The sequence below is a fragment of the Borostomias antarcticus genome (assembly GCF_949987555.1).
Source record: "Borostomias antarcticus genome assembly, chromosome: 1".
NCBI classification, from domain to species: Eukaryota; Metazoa; Chordata; class Actinopteri; order Stomiiformes; family Stomiidae; genus Borostomias; species Borostomias antarcticus.
In genome coordinates this window covers 50,960,382-50,970,551 of record NC_140234.1, presented here as the reverse complement: position 1 = coordinate 50,970,551, position 10,170 = coordinate 50,960,382, and the positions used below count along the sequence as shown (strand labels likewise).

At 42.0% G+C, this 10,170-nt stretch overlaps 1 long non-coding RNA gene across 1 annotated transcript; it reads right to left on the bottom strand.

Moving 5' to 3' along the window:
• Positions 1-1,364: 1,364 nt before the first annotated feature.
• LOC311310942 lies at positions 1,365-2,398 on the bottom strand. Its single transcript, XR_014630528.1, has 3 exons — positions 2,347-2,398; positions 1,850-2,004; positions 1,365-1,669 (listed from the first exon to the last, which is right to left on the bottom strand). It is a non-coding gene; the product is annotated as an uncharacterized lncRNA (long non-coding RNA).
• Positions 2,399-10,170: the final 7,772 nt, after the last annotated feature.

Below are 10,170 nucleotides of genomic sequence, written 5' to 3'. Positions count from 1 at the left end.
GTCAAAATTGTGATGAGTTGTTAAATGGCTAACCTAAGCCACCGAGCCTAACGTTACTGGAAGTTGTTTAAACAATTGTCTGTTCATTCCATGATTTAAACGAGTTCAACTGTTCATATATCATATATTAATATTCATTGTCCCATAATACTTCTGGATGTATTACAGGGACCAACGACCACACCAGGGACGATGATCCTCTGGAGGACGGCTGCATGGGTGGCCCCCATCGCCTCTTCCAAGACCCCGTACCACTTCCACGAAGCGGCTGTGGCCTCCCCTCCCTCTGTGCTGACCCCAGTTCTGGGGCTCTTTAGGTCCTATGAGGTTAGATAAGATTTCTAGTGTCATACAAACTGTGAGTCCCTATCAATATCTTTGCTATCATGTAGCCTGTAGATCAAAATCACCTTGTACATGGCTACAAGGTTCTCTGCGTGCTTTATCCAGGCTGTCTCCGTCGTCCCCTGCAGCCCAGCTTCTAAGATGTAGGTCCTACATAAATCAATATCCAAAGTAAACAGACCGCTGGATTGCTTCTGAACAACAATGCATACGTTAGTTAACTTACTCCAAGCCTTTCAGCGTGGTTTCTCTTCCCCGTAAACAGGGAAGAGTTGGCCGTCCTCCAGAGGGATGACCGGCTGATGTTGAATGGGGGAGAGAGAAGGCAGAGATGAAGGCTGAGTGGAGGGAGGAAAGGGGGTTGTTTAAGGAGAGGGAGGACCGGCTGATGTTGCTTCTAGAAGCCTCAGTCAAAAAAAACTGTTTTATCTTGTTCCATTATTGTTTTTGTTATTTTTTATTAAATGTATTTTCTTGAATTAAATTGGTGTTTGTGTGTCATTCCTTGTAATGTCTTCCCAGTCAAAGAACAAATGTCACTATACCTAAAACCAGTCATTAGAGTAAAAGAACATTCCTAATGGACATTGTAGTTTGCAATTAGGCATGAAAGACGGAACACACATGTTGGTTCACAATGCTTCATTGGAATTATTCAGAGACGGTTATGAAAGCTTCAGTTTAATGTGTCTGACTAACGACTACTTGATAAGGGAGTTACATGTCCAAAGCGCTCTGCGTGTTGTAAGACCTTCCAAGTTACTGTACATGACCTGTAGACATATCAAGACAATGTGTCTGATGTGTAGATATTACACTTTGTTGAAATGTTAATACATCAAGAAGTAACCTTTACATGTATAATGGAAGAAACACAACCATAAACATTTCTTGGATATTTTTATTACACAATGGTCTTCAAATATACTTTTGACTTGTTTATATTTGGTCAGATCATTAGCTTTCCTTGCAAAAGGTACTGACAGGAGAACGCTGATCTGTTGTCTCCCCCCCAAAATACTTAAACTGATTACTATGTACAGTGTTACACATACATTTAAACAAATGCCTCAAGGCTGCCTATAACCAACTGATCAGTGTTTAAAGCCTCAAGGCTGTCTATAAGGAACAAGGTAAAGCACACTCATGAACTGATAGACTGACTACTTATGGCAGGATGTGGGTAGTCGTGCTCACCAAGAGCTGGGATCCAGGCAGCTTGTGCTGGTGCTGATGCTGCCGCTGCGAGACACTTTCTGAGGCCATCTCCAGGGTTGGGATGATCTGCAGCAGCAGGACCATGGCCCCCATCAAGGTCTTCAACCTTTAAATGGTTAAATGCAATTAAGCCTACTGTAAGTCGCTTAGCAGACACACAAAAGTGTCTGCTAAATAAATGACTAACGTAATGCTGGCAAGATGACAAGACCATTGTAAAGGGTGAGTACTGAGAAAAGCTCTAAATGCAATGAATTATTATTATTGTTATTGCTATTATTAGCACCTCCATGGTCTTGCCCCATCCTCCTGACCATCACCAAGGTTCCTCTGTGTCGATTTTGACAATCTGAAGTCCCTCCTTGTGTCCAGCCGTCAAAATAGGTCCTCAGCAGGGACGTGGAGGTTGACTTGGTGAGGACCTCTGTCTTCCATGTGAGCCTACAGGGGGAATATTATTAGGGCAAACTTTAACTCATTTGTGCGTATGGCATATACTTGTCTTTACAATGTGATAATAGATAGATGTCATTATCTGTAGAGCTAAAATGTAACATTACAAAGCAGGCGTGTAGTGATGAGTAAACCCAGGTAAACTCAGTTTACCCACCTCTTTAAAATGAGTTGAGTTTTATTGTTTTGCTTACCTGTCTCTCAGAATCTATTTAATATAACATCCCTGGTACAAATGTAACAGTATAGCTAGCCCCAAGCCAGTACATGCGGGGCTATCAACTAACCTAGCTAACTAGCGTAGCTAGCAAGCTAACGTTCAATATTTACCTCAACTACAAGCATGTCGAGAAGATCTCATGACGGCTCTTCTCCTTGCAGCGTAAACACGACTTCTCCTGGCGGCAGCAGCAGCCGCACATCCCATGACAGGAAAAGGCTACATTTTTGTGGATAATACACAAAATGATCACAGAAAACACCGGATAATTGTACCACAGCTTCGCGGGAGTAAACAGTATCGTAACCCGTCACTTCCGCTGGATGACTCGAGTAGCATGCTGTATTTTCTCACATACTACACGCGTTTTGTGGAACAGTAGGTACTATATAGTATGCAGTATGCATACTATATAGTGCCTACTATATAGCATGTAGCAGGTAGTATGCAATTCGGACACGGCCCTAGTCGTGACACACATCTCAATAATGGGCAGTAATGTATTTTTGTGCATGGCTGTAAACCAGCGCACCAAAGATAGCAACCCAGTGAGCAACCGACATATTTTCAACCGGAGGTTTCCCCGTCGCCCTGATTCAACCCGGTGATTTGTCAAACCAAATTCAAACTCGTCACAAAATATGGCATAAAATGTATAAATATGTGTAAATAAATACATGATGTAGTAGAGAAGTCATGTGGGACAACATACAAATTAATTATACCAGAGTGATTATTGATTTCAATAACACGTTTATACTAGGCTGCCATCTAACCCAGCTATATGACGGCAGTACATAAACCGGTTTCAGCCAAGCACGAAATACCTCATTAAAATGAATAAAACCATGAACATACATACATGATATAGTAGAGAAATCAAGAAGGACTACATACAAGGTAATTATACCAGTCCAATAGTGACTTTCAATATCACGTTTATATGTCCTGGTATGCAGTGTGATTTCTGTTAATTTTTGTCTGCTGATAATACGTTTTTAGCTGTCGAGAAATACGCTAGCAACATTCCATGGCTAAGTTACAATCCTCCTGTTGTGTTTGCGTTGCATGGGAATGTGAATATATTTAATTTCCTTATAAGCGCAGATTATCTTCAATTGCAGATGCCACGTTTTGTTTGTCTTTCATCCATGTACGTTGATGTATATGATATTGTAATGTTTGAAGGAGATTTATGTTCTTTTTCGTAAATAAATTCTCCTGATGTCTCTAGCTAAGAGGAAAGGGAAGAGCAGTCATGTTAGACTTGACTGCATGAGATCATCTTCAGTTGCAGACTAAATATTATTCTACAAATCAACCCCTTTGACTGCTCTCTCAATCTATTTAAGAGGGGTGAGGAAACTGTAACCCTATAGAGGTTATTTTCTTACTAATGTCTTACTACATTGCAGAAGCTGTCCTGACACTCCATAAGGTGGCCGAGGGGAATGTGAAGGCAGCCATTATGGACTACCTCAAGCAGGCCCCAGGCCGTGTGGGAGGAAGGGGGTTCAGGAAGGCAACTGGGTAATAAAGTGTTTTCTGCTGTGTTCTGGAGCAGCTGTAGCTCAGGAGGTGGAGCAGGTCGTCCAATGACGGGTTGGAGGTTCGAATCCCTGCCCCTCCTGTTAGCATGTTGAAAGTGTCGTTATGAATGACACTGAACCCCAAGTTGCTCCCAATGGGTTGAGGCAGCACATGCTTACATGGTATCTAGCCACCATTGGTGTGTGAATGTAGTGGACGCTGGCACAGTTTGTTTGCCGCTCTCCACATGTGTGAATGAGAAGACCATTGCAAAGCACTTTGGGTGCTTTAAAAAATGTAAACGTAATTATATTATGAAATGTAGTTTGCTACAACCTCATGCAGTCTGAACATAATCTAAAGTCTAGACTTCTATCTTTATGACTATACTTAAGTTCAGGTATCAATTTCAGTTTGTAATATTTGTCTATTTCTGCTCAGATCAGACCAGTGAGGCCCTCCATGACCATATAAGCCCTGCTGAGGAAGCAGGTGTTCTGAGTAATGGGCACGATGGAGGAGGAGGGTGGGGGTATCACTGACGTAGGGGGGGGGGAGTACTTATTCTTCTACAACGGAGAGTTTGGATACTTGATTCTGATTGGCTAGCAGCCGTGGTAAAATATTCTGTAACCCACGGCTGCGACCGCATAACAATTAGTATTAATGCGCCGTCAATCTCATTGACTGCAAGACCTAATTTTCAATTATATCCATACCTTGCCAGGTATGCCTCATATCAAACTTACTGTAGTGACACACATGGAACGACTAGTTAAGGCAACTTTATCAACTAAATATACCACAGGACAGTGAAAACTTCACTAGAGACAATCTTTTACACGCATCATTACATCCTTCCTCCAGCAAAGAGACTGAAACCATTCACTAGAATTAGAATTCCAGGACTCTGGAAAGGACCTTCTTTCTGGAGGCGGGTTACGACAATCCAGGGGGTATGTGAGGGGAGACACTATACCCCGACAGAACACAGAAAAATTCATTCAAACAAGTGGAGTTCTACCAAACCCACTCCACATCACACCTTGTACCCTGTTAATAACGTTAATCATAACACATTAGTGAACAAAGCATCATTGTGTCTAGACCCCCATGCACAAGGTGGTCACTAAAGCCAAAACTATCTGATCTGATATGAGTAAATAATTATGATTGATTCATCAACAGTCAATCAGTGACTATTATCCTGAAGAGGCTGTGTGCTGACAATCAGTTGTTTTCTCCACCGTTATTCAGCATATCTCACAATGCCCCCCATCCATCAGTACCAAAATCCCTGCTGCAAAGAGCCCAAGGCACATTTGATGTGCCATCATCTGTCATCATCACCATCTATTACCTGATGATATCTCAACACTTAACACCGCAAAAATTAACGTCCACGCCACTCCACTCTAAAGATGTCCATGAGAAAACATCTGTCTTGAAATGACGTAAAGTGAAAAAGATTAAGACAGGAGAGAGAAAATATGCACCATTCATCAATCAAATGTCAGCATGTTCACCTCAAACCCAGTAGAACAAGCATGACAAGAGCCAGGTTGACTGCAACGTGTCTGCAATTTCATTAGGGAGTCAAACCACTGGAGCAACTTCCTCATCAGCCCAGCTGGATGTAATGATTGGCCCTCTGAGGAACACACCGCTGTGATCTGTGGGTACCTGTCCATTTGCCAGGAGACGTGATCTAAAAGTTAAATCGTTCCCAGGCAAACAAATCCAGGACACTGAGCTGCGCTGGCTGAGTGGCCTGTTCTCATTCCTCTGCATAATCTTATTCTTGGCCTTGAGATTCGTCCGGTTAATTTATCATCAACACCTCTGACCTGTTGTCTGGGCATTACAAAGAAAGCGTGCAGTGTTTGGGCAGCTCAGACAGAGAAGGTAGACATATCTGGACTGTGTGAAATTATTTTACTTCTACAAAGAATCTCTCAATCTACAGTACCAGGCCCTGGCCTATTGTGAAAAGTGTCTGAAGGGAAAATGTTTATAAAAATAATCATATTTCCATTGGTAACTTAGAATTATGACTGGCGTGATTACTACCATGTCTACAATGTCACGGCAAACCATGCTGCCTTTGTTGTCAGCTGAGCAACATACTGTTGGTTTATAACTGTTTTTAAAGCTGGAGTAATTACTGTTCTTTATGGGAGTGGCTCAGAGGGTGTATTCATTATAACCATACATCACTACAGCAGCACTGATGAAGCTGATACGCCTGACCAGATGACTGACTGTGGTAATTACCATATTTATGCTCACTATTTTATTTATGCTTCTTTAGTTCTGGATAGCCACGGATGATGTCATTTGCTATAGAGATGCAGTCATAAACCTGATGGTTTTGTCAGCAAACTGACATAATGTAAGCAAGACAAATGCTACATGCATAAATCTCTACTTTTATATGTATCCAATAGCACATGTAGTAAATAGCACCTCTATGTTTGGATAGGCAAACAGTGGGCACTGCAATTACGTCTGTAATGACTTTCTATGCATGTAGCAGGACAAAACTGTCCCTGACAAAGTGAAACATGACCATGTACTATAGCCTTATGATTTTAGCACAATTTATAGCAGCTTTTTATAAGCAGAGAGAGTTCCATTAGGTAATGTTGACTGTGTCCACACCGCTTTGTTAAGCGGAGTAATTAAAACTAAAGCAGGACATTGTAAGGTCCCTGCAACCAAAAAAGAGAGGGAGAAAGAAAAAAAGAGACTGGCTTCCTACTTCGATCCCGACAGTTAAATCATGTTGTCCCCCAAAAATCCCTCTTCTAAACTGGGGGCTTTGCAAATAGTGAGCATTGCGCAATCAGAGAGAGATCCTAAGCAGGGCCAGAGGAACAGCCTCCAGAAGGCCAGAGGAACAGCCTCCAGAAGGCCAGAGGAACAGCTTCTAGATGGCCAGAGGAACAACCTCCAGAAGACCAGAGGAACAGCCTCCAGAAGGCCAGAGGAACAGCCTCTAGATGGCCCGAGGAACAGCCTCCAGAAGGCCATAGGAACAGCCTCCAGAAGGCCAGAGGAACAGCCTCTAGATGGCCAGAGGAACAGCCTCCAGAAGGCCATAGGAACAGCCTCCAGAAGGTCAGAGGAACAGCCTCTAGTAGGCCAGAGGTTGAGGCATTGCTCTTACATCACAAAGAAACACACAAGATTAAAATATTGGGTTTGTATCACATCTGCTGGGCTCTCTGTTTCCATGCCCAGAGAAGGTGCCAGTGAGAATCACGTGGTTCAAGATTGCAAGCAAACTCCATGATTCAGTCTGCCTTGTAATGAGGAACACCTCAGTATTTCCTAAAGCACGGCACTGCCGATCTGTCCAATCAGGCACCGTGTATGAGGCCTTTCCTCGGCCTCTCACCATAATCACACTGCAAGACCTCACCCACTGATGTGCCAGAGACGCCCCACAGAGATGTTTGTCTTGAAAAGTCTGGACGAGTTCGATTTGATGACGATACTATCTCACTTGGTGGTCTCTTACAGTATAATATCTTCAATTTGCTCATCTACACTTTGGCATCGCACATCGAGGAGCTGCGGAAATCCCACTGTTCATTTTCCAGCTCACATCAAGAGGCGGCATGCCTGCACAAACATGGGAAGTCTAGGCCAGTAATGAGCCATAGAAAGGTATTTTTTTCTGTAAAATGGAAATTACATGGGGTTTTAGACTATAAAGTCAGGACTGCAAACCACAGATGACTGAGCAATTATAGCACCTCCCACCCCCCAAAAAAACAACAACCTCACCTGCATTCTGTGTTTAGACTCAGAGCTGTGCAAAGCTATACTATACTTTCCGTTCCGTTACAGAAGTTTCCCATCCTTTTTTCCTCCCAACAAACCAAGTTCAACATTACTAACACACCACATTATAGTTACAGAAGACAAATATGTAACCCAGGGATCAAAAATGTTAATTTGTTGGGGTTAAATCAGCCAGTAAGCATAAGTACCTTAGATTGTTTCACTTTCAATGTATGCAGAGACTACACAATCAACGTTGTGCATCAGTGTCAAACATTTAATCAAGACTAAACTTAACACTCACAACATAACATTGCCAGCATAGCACCGTTCATTGATTATAAAGAGTACATTGCTCATTGCTCAATCCTAACTTTTCAAATGGATGAGAAACACTTGCAGTCTATCTTTTCCATTTGGTTTTCCATAACTGGAAGTTCTGTGTGCGTGATCAGGTGCTGAATTAAGCAATCAAGGACCAAAATAAAATGAAAACCTTAACAATGTTATAAGGTTAATAGACTCATTGTAGTTAGGCTACTAGGCTACTACTACTGGAGAATCATACAAGTCAAACCTGCTGTCTTGCACCGTCTTGTAAAGTCTCAATGCGCAATCAGCGCATGTCACTGCCCTCAAACTGTAATGTGTGCGGGGAAAATATAGCGACTTGCAGTACACAGTCTTGCTATGTCCATTATTAAGGGTTCTACCCTTTGAAGGGAACATAATCAGGGCCACGCCCAGCGCCCACCGCTGCCATATTGAAGGGTGTTCCAATCTGAAAGGTGCAAAAGTACTCCCTTCGAAGGGCCCTTCGTAACGGTCGTTTTCGAAGTGAACAAGCGATGGTCACTTTTGCTCCCACAACTCTTTGCGATGTCTCCGGTCAATAATTTATCAACAAATATGGTTGACGTTGAGGCGACAGTAATTTGGCAAGCTAGCTTAAGGGTTTGCGGACATTGTACCCAAATTTGTCAGTGGATTTTTTAATTTTTTTTAGCAGATATCTTAGTTACATCATGATTGAACTAGCTATCGGCAGTTTTATGTTATGTGTGTCGGCTGTGACCCTTGACAGTACCAGCCTATGTTATGTCTGAATACAACCAACAGCTAATTCCCAATAAAGAATCCCTCCACTGCACAAGCTTCTCACCTCCCCCATAGATAATAATGATCATTCTCAAGAAGCACAAGCTGGGAAGATAAAAGTAGGAGAGTTCAAGCATAGTTGTGTTTGGCTGAGATATGAATGGGACGTCGGACGCAAAACTAGCAATGATTAGCCGATCGGCTATCAGCTGTGTCAATCTCGGCTGCTTAAACAGGTGATGCACAATTACTTTGTGAAATTCTCAGATTACCCCACCTTTTTGGGCTTATATTAGCCTTAGATCAGGATTTTAGTGTAGAGATGGCCGATCAGCATCTGAATTTAGTATAGAGAGGGCGCATCACCATAGCCTGCATTGTAAAGGAATGGACTTGTAGTCGTCCATTGTTGTCAAACGCCTACAGACTGCACTATAAACATTAAAGTATCTAAAAAAGAAAACATATCATACATACTTTTAAAACCTGGTAGACTGCTACACAGGTTTCAGGAACAAGTTTACAAATTGTTAACAATCATGAAGCTTTCCCCTGTAAATATGAACAAGTACACAAGTTTAAGCACTTTATTCAAAATCATTGAGCTTATTAAACCATAAAAAACATAATACACAAACTGAAAAATGCTGTAGCGTTAATGTAATTAAACCTTTAGCTGACCTGTTGCCAAGAGGCGCTGTAATCATCAGATGTTCACGTACGGAGAAACAATCGCAGTAGTTTGTGGTTTTGCCTCTGGATGACTGACTAGTTCCTTCAACTCATGGAGCTGATCAGGAAAGATCAAATGGTTACACCATTTGACATTTACATTTAAAATCAAATTTGTCAGGCATTTACATGGACACCCATGAAAGCTAGCTAGTTGACCTAGCTACTTTCAAACATACTTGTTTTTATGATAAAGATCAATAATCAATGTTTTTGCACTCGTGTGCAGTAGTGTATGAAAAAGCAGATTGACCAAACAAACTTATTCTAAATGGGATTTGGCAGTCACCTCTTGATGCCCCTCTTGTCGAACCCATGGTGGATGAACGGAAACTAACTACGCTGGTGAGTGGAGGGGGGGCCGAACCGTGATGGATCTTTTACATGAGACAACAGTTCATCCGCTGAAATAACTGTGAATTGAAATGACATGAAATGATGTCTGATAAATTAAAGCAATACATCGCGTTTTCTCGGAACTGCGCCCCCACAGGTTCTGTGAGTAAGTGCACTGTCGTACTGTTGTAACGTTATCAGATTGTCTTTTTATTTTTCTGGCTTCCTCCGTGATGTTTCGCTTCGGTTTTCTCATCTCCGTCATGATATCATTGAGCTAAAAAATGCATGATACCCATAGACGCTGGAATAGTTAGCTACTACTGTGTTGTTTAAGCACAACGTTGCGCATGCGCACATCGACTGAATGCTGCGACCCTTTATAAGGTAATAAATGTCAATGTATTATCTTTCTGAGTAGACTGTTTGGACGATTCAGCTTACTTTTA